This window comes from Salmo salar, chromosome ssa14 (genome assembly GCF_905237065.1).
Source record: "Salmo salar chromosome ssa14, Ssal_v3.1, whole genome shotgun sequence".
Lineage (NCBI taxonomy): Eukaryota > Metazoa > Chordata > Actinopteri > Salmoniformes > Salmonidae > Salmo > Salmo salar.
The window spans coordinates 14985791-15008078 of NC_059455.1; positions in this window are offsets into that span (position 1 = coordinate 14985791).

Here is a 22288-nt window from a genome sequence, read left to right on the forward strand (position 1 = left end):
ATTTTATTTTTTGTTTCAATTTGTTATTTTGTGGTGGTTGTGGTGACAGTTGTATGATGGTATTGTTGTAAGTGTAATTTCAGCTTTATTCAGGAAGACACTCCAAGTAAATGTTTGTTTTCCTCATCCTTCAATGTAAACACCAGACATTCTAATGTTATTACAGTTATTACAACAGATTTATGCAAGCGAAAAGGGCAACAACCCAACAAACAACCAAATTTGAACTCTTTCTTCAATGACTTTAGATATCAGATTCAAAACTGATTAACCAAGGCCTTAGTCTTAACATTTTTTGGGATGGGATGTGTTTCACCTCAGGTGTCCACAATTCAGAGCTGGTAACTTCCACCATCTAGTGTTAGAGCTTGAATATTACAATAAAAGGGAAGGTTGCCTCCCAATTGTTTTGAACAGCCTCCTTTCCTCACTACCTTAGTAACGTCCCTCGATGACCAATTATTTGAAACGACCTGATAAATATTGCCCTGAGACGTGAGTTGACCAGGAAAAACTCTTGATCCTTATCCTTACAAATACTCCCGAGCACCCTGAGTTTTTCATGATCAAGTCACATGGTCAGGAGAAATCCAGGGGCCCTAACTAAAAGTTATATTATAAAGATAAATTGCAGTCATAGTAAATAGTGTTATTAAATGGTATTGGAACATTGCCAATGGTGTGCTGTTAAACATGCAAGGTCCTTAACACCTACACACTCACAGCTCAGAATAACCACCGCAGCCAGGCTGGCAGGCAGGCAGATGCATGCCTTCTCAACTCCCTTTGTTAAATGGGAGGTCAAATTGGTGTTAATGGTATGCTACTCCATGAACACGCATGACAAGGCACTTCATTAGCTTTTTAGATTAGAAATCATTAATTTCTCACTTTATTGTAAGATTAGCATTTTGAGATAGTGATATCTTCAATATAATTTGTATCCATTGTAGTCCTTCTCTTTTTCAAATCAAATCAAACTTTATTTGCCACATGCGCCGAATACAACAAGTGTAGACTTTACAGTGAAATGTTTACTACAAGCCCAACAGTGCAGTTCAAGAAGAAGAAAATATTTACCAAGTAGACAAAAATAAAAAGTAATAATAAAAGTAACACAATAAGAATAACAATAACGAGGCTATATACAGGGGGCACCGGTACCGAGTCAGTGTGCAGGGGTACAGGCTAGTTGAGGTAATCTGTACATGTAGGTGGGGGCGAAGAGACTATGCATAGGGAACAAACAAACAGCGAGTAGCAGCAGTGTACAAGAAGGGGGGTGTAAATGTAAATTGTCCTGTGGCGATTTTTATGAATTGTTCAGCAGTCTAATGGCTTGGGGGTAGAAGCTGTTGAGGAGCCTTTTGGTAGCAGAGAAAACAGTCTATAACTTGGGTGACTGGAGTCTCTGACAATTTTATGGGCTTTCCTCTGACACTGCCTATTATATAGGTCCTGGATGGCAGGAAGCTTGGCCCCAGTGATGTACTGGGCCGTTTGTACTACCCTCTGTAGCGCCTTACGGTCAGATGCTGAGCAATTGCCATACCAGGTGGTGATACAACCGGTCAGAATGCTCTCGATGATGCAGCTGTAGAACCTTTTGAGGATCTGGGGGCCCATGCCAAATCTTTTCAGTCTCCTGAGGGGGAAAGGTTTTTGTCGTGCCCTCTTCACGACTGTCTTGGTATGTTTGGACCATGATAGTTTGTTGGTGATGTGGACACCAAGGAACTTGAAACTCTCGACCCACTCCACTACAGCCCTGTCGATGTTAACACCTTTTCCTGTAGTCCACGATCAGCTAATTTGTCTTGCTCACATTGAGGGAGAGGTTGGTATCCTGGCACCACACTGCCAGTTCTCTGACCTCCTCCCTATAGGCCGTCTCATCGTTGTTGGTGATCAAACCTACCACTGTTGTGTCGTCAGCAAACTTAAGGATGGTGTTGGAGTCATGTTTGGCCACGCAGTCGTGGGTGAACAGGGAATAGAGGAGGTGACTAACTACACACCCCTGAGGGGCCCCAGTGTTAAGGATCAGCGTGGCAGATGTGTTGTTGCCTACTCTTACCACCTGGGGGCGGCCCGTCAGGAAGTCCAGGATCCAGTTGCAGGGGGAGGTGTTTAGTCCCAGAGTCCTTAGCTTAGTGATGAGCTTCGTGGGCACTATGTTATGCGGAGCGGCATAGGGGAACCCAAGAGCAGACTTATTCGAGGAAACAGAGATGAATGAACCAAGGTATTTATTGTAACACAGGGAGATATGGAGTGCAGATCCGGGGAAGCTTGGATGAGTTGTAGGAAACCGATGTGGAGTCTGAGGTCCAGAGAGGAATCCAAGGGAGTGGTGGTGTGGTGAGTCCAGAACAGGGTAGCAGGGTGGTGAGATATGGAACAGGAGACAGAAGCCAAAGTCAGGGCGGCAAAACTGCAGTGAGAGGATAACCTCTTCGGGCTAGGGGGCATTATTTTCACGTCCAGATGAAAAGCGTGCCCAAAGTAACTGCCTGTTACTCAGGCCCAGAAGCTAGGTTTGGTAGATTTGGATAGAAAACACTCCAAAGTTTCTAAAACTGTTAAAATAATGTCTGTGAGTATAACAGAACTTATTTGGCAGGCGAAACCCCGAGGACAAACCATCCAGGAAAAAAATAATTGAGGTTACTGTGTTTTCAATTCGTTTTCTATGGGAAACTATATTTATGAGGCACCTGGTTGCAGTTCCTATGGCTTCCACTAGATGTCAACAGTCTTTAGAAATTGTTTGCTGTTTTTCTTTTGAGAAATGAAGTACGGCTGTTCATTGTGAGTGTCAAGCCAAGTGGACACTATTGTTTGTTGCGCTAAACCTGGAGCTCGCTCCACGTAGATTTTATCCGCTATTGAACACAGTATATTCCGTCTTAAATTTTATGGATTATTTACGTTTTAGGATACCTAAGGTTGGATTAGGAAAGTTGTTTGAAATGTTTGGACCAAGTTACAGGTATCTTATTAGATCATTTGTAGTCATGTTGGGCGAGTTGGAACCGGTGTATTTCTGAATCAAACGCGCCAAATAAATTGACATTTTGTCGATATAAAGAAGGAATTTATCGAACAAAAGGACCATTTGTGATGTTTCTGGGACATTTTGTAGTGCCAACAGAAGATCTTCAACGGTAAGGCATGAATTATATCGTTATTTCTGACTTTTGTGTCGCACCTCCCTGGTTGAAATATGTTTGTCATGCATTTGTACGATGGGGCGCTGTCCTCAGATAATCGCATTGTTTGCTTTCACCATAAAGCCTTTTTGAAATCTGACATGGAGGCTGGATTAACAAGGAGTTAAGCTTTATTTTGATGTATTGCACTTGTGATTTCATGAAAGTTAAATATTTATAGTAATTTAATTTGAATTTGGCGCTCTGCAATTTCACCGGATGTTGTCGAGGGGTTCCGCTAGGGGAACGTCTAGCCGTAACAGGATAAACAGCGTCAAGCAGGGAAACAGGTACAGCAGGGTAACAGGATCTAGAATAATAATAATAACTAAAAGCATAAACTGACTGAGCAGAGATTATGATCTGGCCGAGTGGAAGTGGCAGAACTGAGTATTTGTAGAAGTCTTGATAATGGAATGAGTTGCAGCTGGTAGGGATCTGCTCTGACTCCAGCACACCTTTCTCCAACCACACAATCACACACAAACAGAAAGGGAGGGGGAGAGAGCGAGAGAGAGAGTGTACTCGGGTCAAGCAGACACCAGATGACCACTAGGGGGTGTGGCAGGAGCAGATATGACACACTATGGTGTTGAACGCAAAGCTGTAGTTGATGAACAGCATTCTCACATACAGTGGGGAGAACAAGTATTTCATACACTGCCAATTTGCAGGTTTTCCTACTTACAAAGCATGTAGAGGTCTGTAATTTTTTTCCTTTAGTCCAGGGGAGAAGGGGCAGAGTGGAGTGTGATTGAGATTGCGTCATCTGTGGAACTGTTGGGGCGGAATGCGAATTGGAGTGGGTCTAGGGTGTCCGGGAGGATGCTGTTGATGTGAGCCATGACCAGCCTTTCAAAGCACTTCATGGCTACCGACGTGAGTGCCACAGGGCGGTAATCATTTAGGCAGTTAACCTTCGCTTCCTTGGGCACAGGGACTATGGTGGTCTTCTTGAATCATGTAGGTATTACAGACTCAGTCAGGGAGAGGATAAAAATGTCAGTGAAGACACTTGACAGTTGGTCCGCGAATGCTTTGAGTACACGTTCTAGTAATCCGTCTGGCCCAGCGGCTTTGTGAATGTTGACCTGTTTAAAGGTTTTGTTCACATCGGCTATCGAGAGCGTTATCACACAGTCATCCAGAACAGCTGGTGCTCTCGTGCATGCCTCAGTGTTGCTTGCCTCGAAGCGAGCATAAAGGGCATTTAGCTCGTCTGGCAGGCTCGCATCACTGGGCAGCTTGCGTCTGGGTTTCCCTTTGTAGTTCATAATAGTTTTCAAGCCCTGCCACATCCGACAAGTATCAGAGCCGGTGTAGTAGGATTCAATCTTAATCCTGTATTGACGCTTTGCTTGTTTGATGGTTCGTCTGAGGGCATAGCGGGATTTCTTATAAGCGTCCGGATTAGTGTCGCGCTCCTCGAAAGCGGCAGCTCTAGCCTTTTGCTCGATGCGGATGTTGCCTGTAATCCATGGCTTCTGGTTGGGATATGTATGTACAGTCACTGTGGGGACAACATCATCGATGCACTTACTGATGAAGCCGATGACTGAGGTGGTGTACTCCTCATTGCCATTGCATGAATCCCGGAACATATTCCAGTCTGTGCTAGCAAAACAGTCCTGTAGTGTAGCATCCGCGTTGTCTGACCACTTCCGTATTGAGCAAGTCACTGGTACTTCCTGCTTTAGATTTTGCTTGTAAGCAGGAATCAGGAGGATAGAATTGTGGTCAGATTTGCCAAACGGAGGACGGGGGAAAACTTTGTATGCATCTCTGTGTTGGAGTAAAGGTGGTGTAGGATTTTTTCCCCCTGGTTGCACATGTGACATGCTGTTAAAAATTTGGTACAACTGATTTAAGTTTGCCTGCATTAAAGTCCCCGGCCACTAGAAGCGCCGCTTCTGGGTGAGCATTTTTGTCTTTGCTTATGGCCTTACAGAGTTGGTTGAGAGCGGTCTTAGTGCCATCTTCGCTTTGTGGTGATAAATAGATGGCTACGAATAATACAGATAAGAACTCTCTTGGTAGATAGTATGGTCGACAGCTTATTATAAGGTACTCTACCTCAAGCGAGCAATACCTCGAGACTTCTTTAATTTTAGACATCACGCACCAGCTGTTCACCATGATGAATAGAGGATCCTACTGTATGTGTTGATCAACATACTGATCAATGGAATTCGCGCAAAACTGAAAGCGCGAACCACCGCATTTAACCATGAAAAGAGGTCTGGGAATATGGCTGAATAGAAACACTGTAGTTATTCCCTCCGCAAGGCAATCAAACAAGCAAAATGCCGGTACAGTGACAAAGTGAAGTCGCAATTCAACGGCTCAGACACGAGATGTATGTGGCAGGGTCTCCAGGAAATCACGGACTACAAAAAGAAAACCAGCCACGTCACGGACACTGATGTCACGCTTACAGATAAACTAAACACATTCTTTGCCCGCTTTGAGGATAATACAGTGCCACCGTCGCGGCCGCTAACAGGGACTGTGCCCTCCGTCTCCGTCTCCGTGGCCGACGTGAGTAAAACATTTAAACGTGTTAACCCTCGCAAGGCTGCTGGCCCAGACGGCATCCCTAGCCGCATCCTCAGAGCATGCGCAGACCAGCTGGCTGGTGTGTTTACAGACATATTCAATCATTTTTACATTTTAGTCATTTTGCAGAGGCTCTTATCCAGAGCAACTTACAGTAGTGAATGCATACATTTCATAAGAAAAATGTCTCTGTACTGGTCCCCCGTGGGAATCGAACCCACAACCCTGGCGCTGCAAACACCATGCTCTACCAACTGAGCCACACAGGACCAATCGCTACCTGTCCCAGTCTGTTGCCCCCACATGCTTCAAGATAGCTACCATTGTTCCTGTACCCAAGAAGGCAAAGATAACTATACTAAATAACTACCGCCCCGTAGCACTCACTTCTGTCATCTTGAAGTGCTTTGATAGACTAGTCAAGGATCATATCACCTCCACCTTACCGGCCACCCTAGACCCACTTCAGTTTGCATTTTTTCCCCCCACCTTTATTTAACCAGGTAGGCAAGTTGAGAACAAGTTCTCATTTACAATTGCAACCTGGCCAAGATAAAGCAAAGCAGTTCGACACATACAACAACACAGAGTTACACATGGAGTAAAACAAACACACAGTCAATAATACAGTAGAAAAATAAGTCTATATACAATGTGAGCAAATGAGGTGAGATAAGGGAGGTAAAGGCAAAAAAGGCCATGGTGGCAAAGTAAATACAATATAGCAAGTAAAACACTGGAATGGTAGATTTGTAGTGGAAGAAAGTGCAAAGTAGAAATAGAAATAATGGGGTGCAAAGGAACAAAATAAATAAATAAATAAATACAGTAGGGGAAGAGGTAGTTGTTTGGGCTAAATTATAGATGGGCTATGTACAGGCGCAGTGATTTGTGAGCTGCTCTGACAGCTGGTGCTTAAAGCTAGTGAGGGAGATAAGTGTTTACAGTTTCAGAGATTTTTGCAGTTCGTTCCAGTCATTGGCAGCAGAGAACTGGAAGAAGAGACGGCCAAAGGAGGGATTGGCTTTGGGGGTGACCAGAGAGATATACCTGCTGGAGTGCGTGCTACAGGTGGGTGCTGCTATGGTGACCAGTGAGCTGAGATAAGGGGGGACTTTACCTAGCAGGGTCTTGTAGATGACCTGGAGCCAGTGGGTTTGGCGACGAGTATGAAGCGAGGGCCAACCAACGAGAGCGTACAGGTCGCAGTGGTGGGTATTATATGGGGCTTTGGTGACAAAACGGATGGCACTGTGATAGACTGCATCCAGTTTATTGAGTAGGGTATTGGAGGCTATTTTGTAAATGACATCGCCGAAGTCGAGGATCGGTAGGATGGTCAGTTTTACGAGGGTATGTTTGGCAGCATGAGTGAAGGATGCTTTGTTGCGAAATAGGAAGCCAATTCTAGATTTAACTTTGGTTTGGAGATGTTTGATGTGAGTCTGGAAGGAGACCTTACAGTCTAACCAGACACCTAGGTATTTGTAGTTGTCCACATATTCTAAGTCAGAACCATCCAGAGTAGTGATGCTGGACGGGCGGGCAGGTGCGGGCAGCGATCGGTTGAAGAGCATGCATTTAGTTTTACTTGTATTTAAGAGCAGTTGGAGGCCACGGAAGGAGAGTTGTATGGCATTGAAGCTCGTCTGGAGGGTTATTAACACAGTGTCCAAAGATGGGCCAGAAGTATACAGAATGGTGTCGTCTGCGTAGAGGTATGTATCATTGATGTATACAGAGAAAAGAGTTGGCCCAAGAATTGAACCCTGTGGCACCCCCATAGAGACTACCAGAGGCCCGGACAACAGGCCATCCGATTTGACACATTGAACTCTATCAGAGAAGTAGTTGGTGAACCAGGCGAGGCAATCATTTGAGAAACCAAGGCTATTGAGTCTGTCGATGAGGATATGGTGATTGACAGAGTCGAAAGCCTTGGCCAGGTCAATGAATACGGCAGCGCAGTATTGTTTCTTATCGATGGTGGTTACGATATCATTTAGGACCTTGAGCGTGGCTGAGGTGCACCCATGACCAGCTCTGAAACCCGATTGCATAGCAGAGAAGGTGAGGTGGGATTCGAAATGTAATCTGTTTGTTGACTTGGCTTTCGAAGACCTTAGAAAGGCAGGGTAGGATAGATATAGGTCTGTAGCAGTTTGGGTCAAGAGTGTCCCCTCCTTTGAAGAGGGATGACAGCAGCTGCTTTCCAATCTTTTGGAATCTCAGATGACACGAAAGAGAGGTTGAACAGGCTAGTAATAGGGGTTGCAACAACTTCGGCAGATAATTTTAGAAAGAATGGGTCCAGATTGTCTAGCCCGGCTGATTTGTAGGGGTCCAGATTTTGCAGCTCTTTCAGAACATCAGCTGACTGGATTTGGGAGAAGGAGAAATGGGGAAGGCTTGGGCGTGTAGCTGTGGGGGGTGCAGTGCTGTTGACCGCGGTAGGGGTAGCCAGGTGGAAAGCATGGCGAGCCGTAGAAAAATGCTTATTGAAATTCTCAATTATAGTGGATTTATCGGAGGTGACAGAGTTTCCTATCCTCAGTGCATTGGGCAGCTGGGAGGAGGTGTTCTTATTCTCCATGGACTTTACAGTGTCACAGAACTTTTTTGAGTTTGTGTTGCAGGAAGCAAATTTCTGCTTGAAAAAGCTACATTTACATTTACATTTACGTCATTTAGCAGACACTCTTATCCAGAGTGACTTACAAATTGGCCTTGGCTTTTCTAACTGCCTGTGTGTATTGGTTTCTAACTTCCCTGAAAAGTTGCATATCACGGGGGCTGTTCGATGCTAATGCAGAACGCCACAGGATGTTTTTGTGTTGGTTAAGGGCAGTCAGGTCTGGAGAGAACCAAGGGCTATATCTGTTCCTGGTTCTAAATTTCTTGAATGGGGCATGCTTATTTAATTTTTTTTAAATAACCAGGCATCCTCTACTGACGGGATGAGGTCAATATCCTTCCAGGATACCCGAGCCAGTTCGATTAGAAAGGCTTGCTCGCTGAAATGTTTCAGGGAGCGTTTGACAGTGATGAGTGGAGGTCGTTTGACCACTGACCCGTTACGGATGCAGGCAATGAGGCAGTGATCGCTGAGATCTTGGTTGAAAACAGCAGAGGTGTATTTAGAGGGCAACTTGGTTAGGATGATATCTATGAGGGTGCCCGTGTTTACGGCTTTGGAGTGGTACCTGGTAGGTTCATTGATCATTTGTGAGATTGAGGGCATCAAGCTTAGATTGTAGGATGGCTGGGGTGTTAAGCATGTCCCAGTTTAGGTCACCTAGCAGCACGAGTTCTGAAGATAGATGGGGGCAATCAGTTCACATATGGTGTCCAGAGCACAGCTGGGGGCAGAGGGTGGTCTATAGCAGGCGGCAATGGTGAGAGACTTGTTTTTAGAGAGATGGATTTTTAAAAGTAGAAGTTCAAATTGTTTGGGTACAGACCAGGATAGTAGGACAGAACTCTGCAGGCTATCTCTACAGTGGATTGCAACACTGCCCCCCTTGGCCGTTCTATCTTGGCTGAAAATGTTGTAGTTAGGGATGTAGATTTCAGAGTTTTTGGTGGACTTCCTAAGCCAGGATTCAGACACGGCTAGGACATCCGGGTTGGCAGAGTGTGCTAAAGCAGTGAATAAAAGAAACTTGGGGAGAAGGCTTCTAATGTTAACATGCATGAAACCAAGGCTATAACGGTTACAGAAGCCATCAAATGAGAGCGCCTGGGGAATAGGAGTGGAGCTAGGCACTGCAGGGCCTGGATTCACCTCTACATCACCAAAGGAACAGAGGAGGAGTAGGATAAGGATACGGCTAAAAGCTATGAGAAGTGGTCGTCTATGACGTCCAGAATAGAGAGTAAAAGGAGCAGGTTTCTGGGGGCGATAAAATAGCTTCAAGGTTTAATGTACAGACAAAGGTATGGTAGGATGTGAATACAGTGGAGGTAAACCTAGGCATTGAGTGATGATGAGAGAGATATTGTCTCTAGAAACATCATTGAAACCAGAAGATGTGTGTGGGTGGTGGAACAGAAAGGTTGGATAAGGTATAATGAGCAGGGCTAGAGGCTCTACAGTGAAATAAGCCAATAAACACTAACCAGAACAGCAATGGACAAGGCATATTGACATTAAGGAGAGGCATGCTTAGCAGAGGGATCATAAGTATCCCGTGAGATTCAGACAGCTAGCCGGGCCATAGGTGTAGCTGGCAGAAGATGGAGGGAGGTCTATTTTTAGCCACCTCGTGCGTTTCCGCCTGTAGATTAGTGGGGTTCCGTGTGGTAGGGGGGACCAGTCCAATTGTCAAAATAGTTATAGTGGCCCAAGAAAATTGTCCGATAGACCTATTCAGATAGCAGCCGATAAGACGGCTAACGATTAGCGGGCCGCAGATGGGCGTTCAGGTTACGTCGCGACGGAGGGCCAGTTGGATAACTCCCTCGGGCAGATAACGTCGGTAGTCCAGTCATGTAGTCCAGTCGTGAAGGCCCGATGGGGCTCCACATCGGCAGTAAAATGGGTCAGGATAGGTGATTGTAGCCCAGGAGTGACTGATGGAACTCTTCAGCTGGATAGCTCCGGAATAATTGAAGTTAGCTCCGGGACCGACGTTAGCCAATAGTCACTCGGCTAGCAGCTAGCTAGCTGCAAGATCCAGGTGTAAATGTCCAGAGCCTGCAGTAGAAATCCAGGGATATGGAGAGAAAATAGGTCCGGTATGCTCTGGTCTGAGTCGCGCTGTACAAAACTGGCGATAGCTTTTCGAGCTAAGGGATAGCTGATGACTGCCAACCGTGGCTAGCTGAACTCCAACGTTAGCCAGTGAACTGGCCAACCTCTGGCTAACCGCTGGCTAGCTTCTGTTGTGGATTTCAGATTTGAGGTAAATAATATATATATATATTTTTAATTGGTGAGGCGGGTTGCAGGAGAGTGTTTTGAGGTTGAGTTTTCAGAAGAAGAAAAAAATATAAAAAGATATGCGAAGAAAATATGTAAATATATATATACATGGGACACGACAAGACAAAGGACAAAGACGTCTGACTGCTACGCCATCTTGAAACATGAGAACAACAGTATACCGCTTCACAGGTCCACAGACGATGCAATCGCATTCACACTGCACACTGCCCTATCCCATCTGGACAAGAGGAATACCTATGTAAGAATGCTTTTCCTTGACTACAGCTCAGCATTCAGCACCATAGTACCCTCCAAGCTCATCATCAAGCTGGAGGCCCTGGGTCTCAACCCCACCCTGTCCTGGACTTTCTGACGGGCCGTCCCCAGGTGGTGAAGGTAGGAAACAACATCTCCACTTCTCTGACCCTCAACACTGGTGCCCCACAAGGGTGCATGTTCAGCCCCCTCCTGTACTTCCTGTTCACCCACGACTGTGTGGCCATGCATGCCTCCAACTCAATCATTAAGTTTGCAAACGACACAACAGTAGTGGGCTTGATTACCAACAACAACAAGACAGTCTACAGGGAGGAGGTGAGGGAACTGGGAGTGTAGTGCCAGGAAAACAACGCTCTCACTCAACATCAACAAAACAAAGGAGATGATCGTGGACTTCAGGAAAGAGCAGAGAGAGCACCCCCCTATCCAGATCGAAGGGACAGTAGTGGATAAGGTAGAAATGTTTAAGTTCCTTGGCGTACACATCACAGACAAACTGAAATGGTCCACCCACACAGATAGTGTGGTGAAGAAGGAGCAACAGTGCCTCTTCAACCTCAGGAGGCTGAAGAAATTTGGCTTGTCACCCAAAACCCTGACAAACTTTTACAGATGCACAATCGAGAGCATCCTGTCGTGCTGTATCACAGCCTGGTACGGAAACTGCACCGCCCTCAACCGCAAGGCTCTCCAGATGGTGGTGCGGTCTGCACAATGCATCACCGGGGCAAACTACCTGCCCTCCATGACAGCTACAGCACCCAATGTCACAGGAAGGCCAAAAAGATCATTAAGGACAACAACCACCCGAGCCACTGCCTGTTCTCACAGTTACCATCCAGAAGGCGAGGTCAGTACAGGTGCATCAATCCTGGGACCGAGAGACTGAAAAATGGCTTCTATCTCAAGGCCATCAGACTGCTAAACAGCAATCACTAACTCAGAGAGGCTGCTGCCTACATTGAGACCAAATCACTGGTCACTTTAATAAATGGATCACTATTCACTTTAAACAATGCCACTTTAAATAATGCTACTTTAATTATGTTTAATAATGTCATCAGGCTTTCACGCCTCAACCAGATCGTCAGGCTCCCATGCCTCAGCCGGTTTGCCAGGCTCCCACGCCTCTGCCGGTTCGTCTGGCTTCTACGCCCTAGCCGGCTTGTCCAGCGCCCATGCCTCGGCCGTCCCGTCAGTCTCACCCAGGTGGGACGTCGGGTGGCGCCCCTAGAGGGGGGAGAAATACTGTCACGCCTGCTCCCGTTCTCCCTCTCTGGCGCTCGTGGGTATCATTACGCCATGCTGCCTATCATTACGCATACCTGTCCCCTTCGTAACGCGCACCTGCGCCTCAGTGGACCCACCTGAACTCCATCATTATTTGATTGCCTCGCCTTTATCTGTCTGTTTCCTCTGTTCCATCCCTGTGTCAGTTATTTTGTCCGCTGTCCAGATACTGTTCCTGTCCTGATTCATGTCCGTTATTTATTAAATGTTCTCCCTGTACCTGCTTCCTGTCTCCAGCGTCGATAATCACACAGATAGACATGCAAATGGAGGAGGTGTTGCTATGCATGTCCATAGTCATATTTCTGTTAGGCTGAGAGAGGGTCTCATGTCAGATTATATGGAAGTAATATGGCTACAGGTTCATCTGCCTCACCTAAAGCTTATTCTCGTAAGAAGTTGCTATAGACCACTGAGTGCTAAAAGTCAGTATTTGGACTATATGTGTGAAATGCTCGATAATGTATGTGATATAAACAGAGAGGTATATTTTTTTGGGTGACCTAAGTATTGCCTGGTTGTCATCAAGCTGCCCACTCAAAAAGAAGCTTCAAGCTGTAACCAGTGCCTGCAATCTGGTTTAAGTCATAAGTCAACCTACCACGGTATTTACAAACAGAAAAGGAACTTAACTTCCCTGGGCTAGTCAACAGCCAGTGGAATGACGTGGCGCGAAATACAAATACCTAAAAAATGCTATAACTTACATTTCTCAAACATATGACTATTTTACACCATTTTAAAGACAAGACTCTCGTTAATCTAACCACATTGTCCGATTTCAAAAAGGCTTTACAGCGAAAGCAAAACATTAGATTATGTCAGGAGAGTACCCTGCCAGAAATAATCACACAGCCATTTTCAAAGCAAGCATATATGTCACAAAAACCAAAACCACAGCTAAATGTAGCACTAACCTTTGATGATCTTCATCAGATGACACTCCTAGGACATTATGTTATACAATACATGCATGTTTTGTTCAATCAAGTTCATATTTATATCAAAAACCATCTTTTTACATTAGCATGTGATGTTCAGAACTAGCATACCCACCGCAAACTTCCGGTGAATTTACTAAATTACTCATGATTAACGTTCACAAAATACATAACAATTATTTTAAGAATTATAGATACAGAACTCCTTTATGCAATCGCGGTGTCAGATTTTAAAATAGCTTTTCGGCGAAAGCACATTTTGCATTATTCTGAGTACATAGCCCGGCCATCACGGCTAGCTAATTTGACACCCACCAAGTTTGGCCCTCACCAAACTGAGATTTACTATAAGAAAAATTGGATTACCTTTGCTGTTCTTCGTCAGAATGCACTCCCAGGACTTCTACTTCAACAACAAATGTTGTTTTGGTTCCAAATAATCCATAGTTATATCCAAATAGCTCTGTTTTGTTCGTGCGTTCAAGTCACTATCCGAAGGGGGACGCGCGAGCACATTTCGTGACAAAGAAATTCAAAATATTCCATTACCGTACTTCGAAGCATGTCAAACGCTGTTTAAAATCAATTTTTATGCTATTTTTCTTGTAAAATAGCGATAATATTCCAACCGGTCGACGTTGTATTCATTCAAACGCTGAAAGAAAAGAATGGAGAATTCTCATGAACGCGCATCTCCAGTGTCACTGTTCCCAGCCTGACCACTCACAAAATCTCCTGCTGTTCTTCGCCCAGAGACAGGAGACACATCATTCCACTTTCTGGCGCCTTCTGAGAGCCAATGGAAGCCTTAGAAAATGTCACGTTACAGCAGAGATGCTGTATTTTTGATAGAGATGCAACAGAAGGATAACAAATTGTCAGACAGGGCACTTCCTGCCATATGAGTTCTGTTATACTCACAGACACCATTCAAACAGTTTTAGAAACTTTAGAGTGTTTTCTATCCAAATCTACTAATTATATGCATATTCTCGTTTCTGGGCAATAGTAGTAACCAGTTTAAATCGGGTAAATTTTTTTATAGCAAATACTGCCCCCTAGCCCCAACAGGTTAATTCAGTTGATTGTGGTGTACCGCAGGGCAGCCAACAAGGACCATTATTGTTTTCTGTTTTCACAAATGACCTTCCACTTACCTTGAATAAAGCCTGTGTGTCTATGTACGCTGACGACTCAACAGTATACACGTTGGCTGCAACAGTAAAATAAATAAATAAGACACAAAATAGAGCTCCGGTCTGTTTTATAATGGATAACTAGTAATAGGCTGATGCTAAATATCTCAAAAACTAAAAGCATAATTTTGGAGACAAATCACTCGCTCAACGCTAAACCTCGTTTAGAGCTATTATTGAATAATGTGGCTATAGAGCAAGTTGAGGAGACTAAACTGTTATGTATGAAAGCAAGCTGTCATGGTCAAAACGTATAGACGTATAGGTTGCTAAAATGACGTATAAGTTGCTAAAATGGAAGAGGTCTGTCCATGATAGGGCGTTGCTCTGCCTTCTTGATATCTCAGTCGACCAGACAGGTCCTGCAGGCCCAAGTTTTGTTGCACCTGGACTACTGCCCAGCTGTGTGTGGTCATGTGTGGCAAAGAAGGACATACTGTAGGTAAATTGCTGTTGGTCCAGACAGGGGCGAAAATCTGATATCAACTTTGGAGGGGACAATTACATGAAATTTTCTCAAGAGCAATTCCTGAGGGGGACGCCAAAAGTAGTGCTGTAACACATAGCCTACATTGTAATATGGTAAATGTATATTGAGGAACCAAAGAAATAAGGTGTTTGCCGTACTCCTAACTACCGGTACCCAAAACGACACAACTAATCACAACAGCAATACCATTGCCTTTAACAAATCTTAGTTCAGTCACCAGTTTAAGTTGAGAGTGGGGGTATCCATGGCATTTTCCAATTATGTTCCTATTTTACAAGTCAAAAAAATTTAGAACCTTTCATAATGTTGCCAAACAAAGACTCAACAAACTTACATGAGACTCCCTGTCTCTGCCAGTCTGTCCCTGCATATCTGTCCCCAACTCTGCTGTCTGTGTGCCATCTGTTGCCTGCTCTGCCTAATGACATCATTGTGAAACATTTCCATTAGAATTTCATTTCTTTCTTATGAACATTTTATCAACTAGTCTTTGAGATATTTGGCTACTAGGGTTCTTACTTTGCGTTTTGGTGTACTGAAAAATACTCTGATGTCTGTCTTTTATTTTTCTGCCATTTTTCTACCTGGCTGGCTGGCTACACACACACACAGTGTGTAGGTTATTTACAGTAGGAGATGGGCTTCTATCATCTTATCTTTTATCATTCTATTTGGGCTTCGATCTAAAAGGTAGCTAGCAAATGTGAAACGGATTAAAATGACAAGAGTTGACAGCTGTATGAGTTCACCATTTACACAACATATGCTGCAACCTTTTGTAATTTTAATAGTTTCTTTCATATTGGCTGGCTTCCAACAATAGCTGAATTTGCAAAGCTAGCGAGCACCAATTCCGTTTCAGTGGTGTTTGCTATAATCTTTGCTACCCGGGTTAAATAAAGGTGAAATAAAATAAATAAATAAAAGTTCCCTTGCGACAATTTAGCTTTTGCAACGAGACCATTAAATATATTTAAGACAATGGTAGGAGAGAGTGTAGTTCTGTTCAGTTTGGACTTCAGTTTATCGCTAACCTTATCACATGGACTTTGAAGCACTAATTTACATCATCTGCATGCTGATCTTGGAATAAATTGACGATAGCAAAGATTCCATCTTTGACGAGGCCACATAAATGGAATAGGTACTAGCTAGCTTAATAGTTAATATTTGCGCGCTAGCTCTGCATATTCAGCTAGTGTGTGTGCGCGATTGACTGGATTAACCTCACGTCAGGTACGTTCATTGAGTGCCTTTCAGACAGTGGATACGACCCCTCTGTTACCTTGCCAACTAAGGAACTGGCAGTGGATCAAACCATTGTGAGGCAAAGGGTGGGGGGGTCGCAATCTTTTGTGGACACGCAATCATAATCAGCACAATTGCTTTCATTGCGTATTATTAATATTATTTAAATTACATAGTTATGTTTCAGTGATATATTGGGAGGGACAAATCATATTTTTCCCAGGATGGGGGGGTCGTGTCCCCCCCGGGATTTCCGCACCTGGGTCCAGAACAAAGCAGCACGTATCGCACTTAGATGTACATGGAGTGAAAGTGTCAGTATGTCAGTCTCTCCTGGATCAAAGTTGAGGAGAGATTGATTGCTTCACTATTGGTCTTTGTGCAAAGCATTGATGCGTTGAAGGTACCGAACTATCGGTTCAAACAGTTGGCACACAGTTCAGACACTCATCGGTAAACAACACAAGACATGCAACCAGAGGTCTCTTCACAGTCCCCAGGTCCAGAACAGACTAACAGTGGCTGGGAAACGCACAGTATTAAATAGAGTGTAACGGCTGTCGTGAGAGAGAGTAGACCAAGGTGCAGCGGAGTTAGTGTTCATCATTGAATATTTAATAGCAGAAAGAACACTATACAAAAATAAGAAAACCGACAGCCAAACAGTCCTGTCAGGTGCAAAACACTAACAGAAACAATTACCCACAAAACCCAAAGGAAAAACATGCTCCTTATGTTTGACTCCCAATCAGCAACAACGAACTTCAGCTGTGCCTGATTGGGAGACACGGCCCAAAACAAAGAAATACAAAAAACCTAGAAAACGAACATAGAACGCCCACCCAATGTAACACCCTGGCCTAACCAAAATAAAGAACAAAAAACCCCTCTCTATGGTTAGAGTACCCCCCCCAAGGTGCGGACTCCGGCCGCAAAACCTGACACTGAAGGGGAGGGTCCGGGTGGGCCTTCTTACGGCGGTGGCTCAGGTGCGGGACGTGGCCTCTGCTTCACCCTCGGCGTTGCCCTCTTAGGTGGCGCACCTGGCAGCGCCGAAGGTCTGGTGGGCGACCCTGACTACGCCCGGCTGGCGGCGATGGCTGCGCCCGGCTGGCGGGCGACCCTGGTTGTGCCCAGCTGGCGGGCGGTGATGGTTGCGCCCAGCTGGCAGGCGACCCTGCTTGCGCCGGGCTGGCGCGCGGTGATGACTGCGCCCGGCTGGCGGGCGGCGATGGCTACGCCCGGCTGGCGGGCGACCCTGGTTGCGCCCGGCTGGCGGGCGACCCTGGCTGCGCCCGGCTGGCGGGCGACCCTGGTTGCGCCCGGCTGGCTGGCATCCCTGGCTGCGCCCGGCTGGCGGCGTCCCTGGCGGCTCCGGCGGCACTGACCCAGGATTCACCAGGCTGAGGAGACATGTAAGAGGCCTGGCCCTAGGTGCAGGCACAGGACTCACCGGGCTGGCGGGCGGCTCTGACTGCTCCGGACAGGCGGGCTGCTCTGGCGGCTCCGGACAGGCGGGCGGCTCTGGCGGCTCCGGACAGGCGGGCGGCTCGGGCGGCTCCCGACAGGCGGGCGGCTCTGGCGGCTCCGGACAGGCGGGCGGCTCTGGCGGCTCCGGACTGGCGGGCGGCTCTGGCGGCTCCGGACTGGCGGGCGGCTCTGGCGGCCCCTGACTGGCGGGCGGCTCTGACGGCCCCGGACTGGCGGGCGGCTCTGATGGCTCCGGACTGGCGGGCGGCTCTGACGGCTCCGGACTGGCGGGCAGCTCTGGCCGCTCCGGACTGGCGGGCAGCTCTGGCGGCTCTGGAGTGGCGAGACCCACTGGAGGCCTAGTCCTAGGAGGTGGCACAGGCTTAACCAGGATGGGGAGACCCACTGGAGGCCTAGTCCTGGGAGGTGGCACAGGACGGACCAGGCTGGAGAGATCCACTGGAGGCCTGGTCCGAGGAGGAGGCACAGGATAAACCGGGCTGTGGGGGAGCACTGGAATTCTAGCCTTTACGCTCTTTACCCATACTCCAGGCTGACTGCCCACTTTGGCCCGGCGCGGGCGGAGAGCAGGCATTGGGCGAACTGGACCCTCCCAGCGCCCTGGAGACACAGTGCGCAGAGCCGGTGCAGGATACCCTGGCCCGAAAAGGCGCACTGGAGACCAGACGCGCTGAGCTGGCACAACCCGTCCTGGCTCAATGCCTGCACTCACATGGCACTTGCGGGGGGCTGGCCTATAGCGCACCGGGCTATGAACGCATACTGGGGACACCATGCGCTTTACCGCATAACACGGTGTCTGACCAGTACTGCGCTGCCTCCTGTAAGCACGGGGAGTTGGCTCAGGTCTACCGCCTGACTCCGCCAATCTCCCCGTGTGCCCTCCCCCCCAAAAAATTTGGGGCTGCCTCCCGTGTCCGTTGCGCTCCCTCTCTTTGTACCAGCGCCTCTCAGCTCTCGACTCTTCTATTTCCCATTGTGGGCGGCGATAATCCCCCGCTTGAGCCCATGGTCCTTTCCCATCCAGGATTTCCTCCCAAGTCCACGACTCCAGATAGCTTTTCTCCTGGTTCTTAACCTTGCTCTGCTCCTTACTCCACTGCTTGGTCTTCTTGTGGTGGGTAATTCTGTAACGGCTGTCGTGAGAGAGAGTAGACCAAGGTGCAGTGGAGTTAGTGTTCATCATTGAATATTTAATAGCAGAAAGAACACTATACAAAAATAAGAAAACCGACAGCCAAACAGTCCTGTCAGGTGCAAAACACTAACAGAAACAATTACCCACAAAACCCAAAGGAAAAACATGCTCCTTATGTTTGACTCCCAATCAGCAACAACGAACTTCAGCTGTGCCTGATTGGGAGCCACACACGGCACAAAACAAAGAAATACAAAACCTAGAAAACGAACATAGAATGCCCACCCAATGTAACACCCTGGCCTAACCAAAATAAAGAACAAAAAACCCCTCTCTATGGCCAGGGCGTTACATAGAGCCATGACTACATGGAACTCTCTGCCACCCCAGGTAACTCAAGCTAGCAATAAAACCAGTTTCAAGCCGATAAAAAAAACACCTTGCTGCACAAAGGGGACTGTGAAGAGACAGCCTTTTTATATATTATATTGTAATTTGCAATGTACTATGTATTTAACCTAGATATTGTGTGTATGTACTGATATGTAGGCTATGTGTGACGTTTTAAATGTATGTATTTTAGTCCTTGACTAATAATGTTCTATACTATGTATTATGTCATGTTTCATGTGGACCCCAGGAAGAGCAGCTGATGCTTTTGCAGCAGCTAATGGGGATTGTAATTAATACCAAAAAACAATGGAGAGGTCTATTTTCATTTATATTATGTACAGTTCTAAAGTTTGGGTTGAAAAGGTCAATACGGCTGCACATATTGGCTTCTTATGTTTTGGTTAGTGGGAAGTGGCTGCTCCTGATAAGGTCACTGTCCACCATCCTTTTTTGCTGAACTTTGGAATTGTGATTCAGTTGCGGTCTGCTTCAATGGTGCCGAATTGGCGATTGGCGCTGTTACACCTTGTTTACTTTACCACTGACCTTTTACGTTGTGACAATAAGTTTACCACAGGAGTGTCGCTCAGTGGGCAAAGCTTGAGACCCCCGAAATAGAGGACATATCAGCAGTAGGGAAGTGTCTGAAAATCCAATTTCACCACTGAGACCTTGTCAGTTGGTGTGTACACTGCAAGTCTACCCACACAATTTACAAGGAGGGATTGTGTAGTTCCCTTGGGTTTAGCTAACTCTAGGTCTATGTGAAGATGAAGAATAAGACTGTCGTGTCCTTTGGGTCCTTTGAGGAATAAACAATGCTTCCTCCAGTTAAAGACACAGCTAAACCCTAAACCAGTCCTATAGTTTCCAAGCTGCAATGTACCTTTATATCAACACAACCATATTGTTCTGTGAAGGCTTCCTAGTTCCATTATTCATTATTTAGTGCGATGGGTTTCTCAGGAAGCGAATGGAGGAGAATGTTTTCCTTGTTGTCTCTTCTTATTATTGTACAGATTTGTTAAAGAAATTATTCACAGAGTGTGTTCTCTGTCCCTGCAATGTCTCCAAACCTTGTCTGTGCCACCACTCAAGCCTTAGTCACTATACAGCAATAAAACAATGCAAATTAAATCATTATCCCACCAAGAGTGTCCATAGAGAACACATACAGTAACTGAACCAAGATGGCTGTTTAGTTTTGCTTGCTGACTGAGCTACCCTGCTTTATTTTAGGCATTGTGACAAATCCAGTCTCAACTCCACATGCCCTATTTGGATTCCAAGTCTCAACATCTCATACTCAGATTTAGGCTACCGTGTCTCATTGCAAAGGGTCTAGCGGGATTGTATGCATTTCTTTGTCTATTGCTGTTGTGCCGACCTGAGAACAATTGATTTAGTACATATATTCAGGTGTCCGGCAGTGGACCTTTACTGAAAAGGTGACATTGATCTGATGTTGTGAAATATGACTTGTTGACTGGATATAATCTCAGTTAAGACATAACTAAAATCTAGGGTAATTTGGTCTGATGCTTTATGTAGTCTACCCATGAGAGACTAGAATGGATTATTTTTTTAATCAGTTAATCTCTAGTGTGACATTCAGTAACAGCGAGGTCATCATCGTGTCAGGACTAGGACACAAACATTTTCTTGTTCATCATATTCCACTAGAGGGCACACAGGCATGCCACAATATTGTTAAAGTGATGGAACTAAAACCAACCATGATTAATATTTGTTATCAAGAGCCAAATGTTCTTAGTTACATTTCCACAGTATAAAATGTTACTGAATACACTGGAATCTCCCTTCTAGTCAATCTGCTTGATTGTCAAGGTGATCTGAAAATGAGTGGTGTCAGCTTTTCTTGGTGAATATTGGACAGTAGTAAATGATAGTAAAACAAGGCACTTCATCAGTCTTGTTGTTACTATAGCCCACAGTATTTCATTCCTCGTGTACTGTGCATTCAATTCATTCACAGTTAAAGCATCCCTATCCACTGAACCATGTGTCTGTGCTGTTGCATCTAAGGGAGACCAGCAAAAGCCAAGATAGTTATGTCATCACAAGAAGCTTGTGATGTAGACAATGAGGGGCAATACATAATAGTATCAACATCTGATTTTTGTCATCCATAATCTGATGACTCATCATCTTAATCTGTCTTAATCTACTGTACTTCAGATCGCCTCTCTTCTGCTTAGAAAGTGAGCCTTGTTTATTACGTGAAAAAAATATATATATAAAAAAATTCCAGAGTTGCCACCCGAACAATACCTAATTTCCTTTGAAATAATAATGAGATTGCTGAATAAATGATGGAGCATTCAGCTTGTTTAGCTGAGCCGCAACTTTTAGAAAGAGGGATTGTGACAAGTCACAGCACATCTTAGGTTGGACTAGGAGCTGCAGTCTCATTAGATCACCATCAGAAACCCTCTCTACATAAATTAAGTGGTTAGTAGGGGAACACTGTTAAAGATGATGATCAACAAGATTTATGAAGACAGTGAGGACAGTGGCAGTAACAATGTAAACAAGAAGAAGAAGAAGAAGAAGAAGACAGACAGACATAAACACAATATTGGATATACTACGTATGTCTATTGGCCTTTAGATGGGCAAGTCCATGTTCCCCACCAATAACAAACTGTGGTCTCTTTATGTTCCGAGTCAGAATAAAGCCTATTGCTAATTCACTTCTTACACAAAGTGAGGAATCAAACATAAATTATGTGTCAAATCTCACTGGGCAAACGTTCTCTTATTGTTCTACAGCCATCCATTAGTGTTGGATTTGCATGGATTTAAGCACTATTACAATTATTTTCATATAATCTTCACGGAGCTCTGTCTCTAATGATTTTCTGTCCAAGGATAAAGAGAAGGATTTAGGTTATTCGGGAGAAGGAACTAAAGTCACATTTACTAAGTCTTACCATTATGTTCTGGCTATTTTCAGAGTGAAATCTTTCTCTTTTCAAGATACACAGTTTATTAGGTACACCCATTTAGCACCGTGTCGGACCCCCCTTTGCCTCCAGAACAGCTCTTCGGGGCATGGACACGTTGCTCAATTGATATCAAGGGACCTAATGTGTGCCACCAGCCT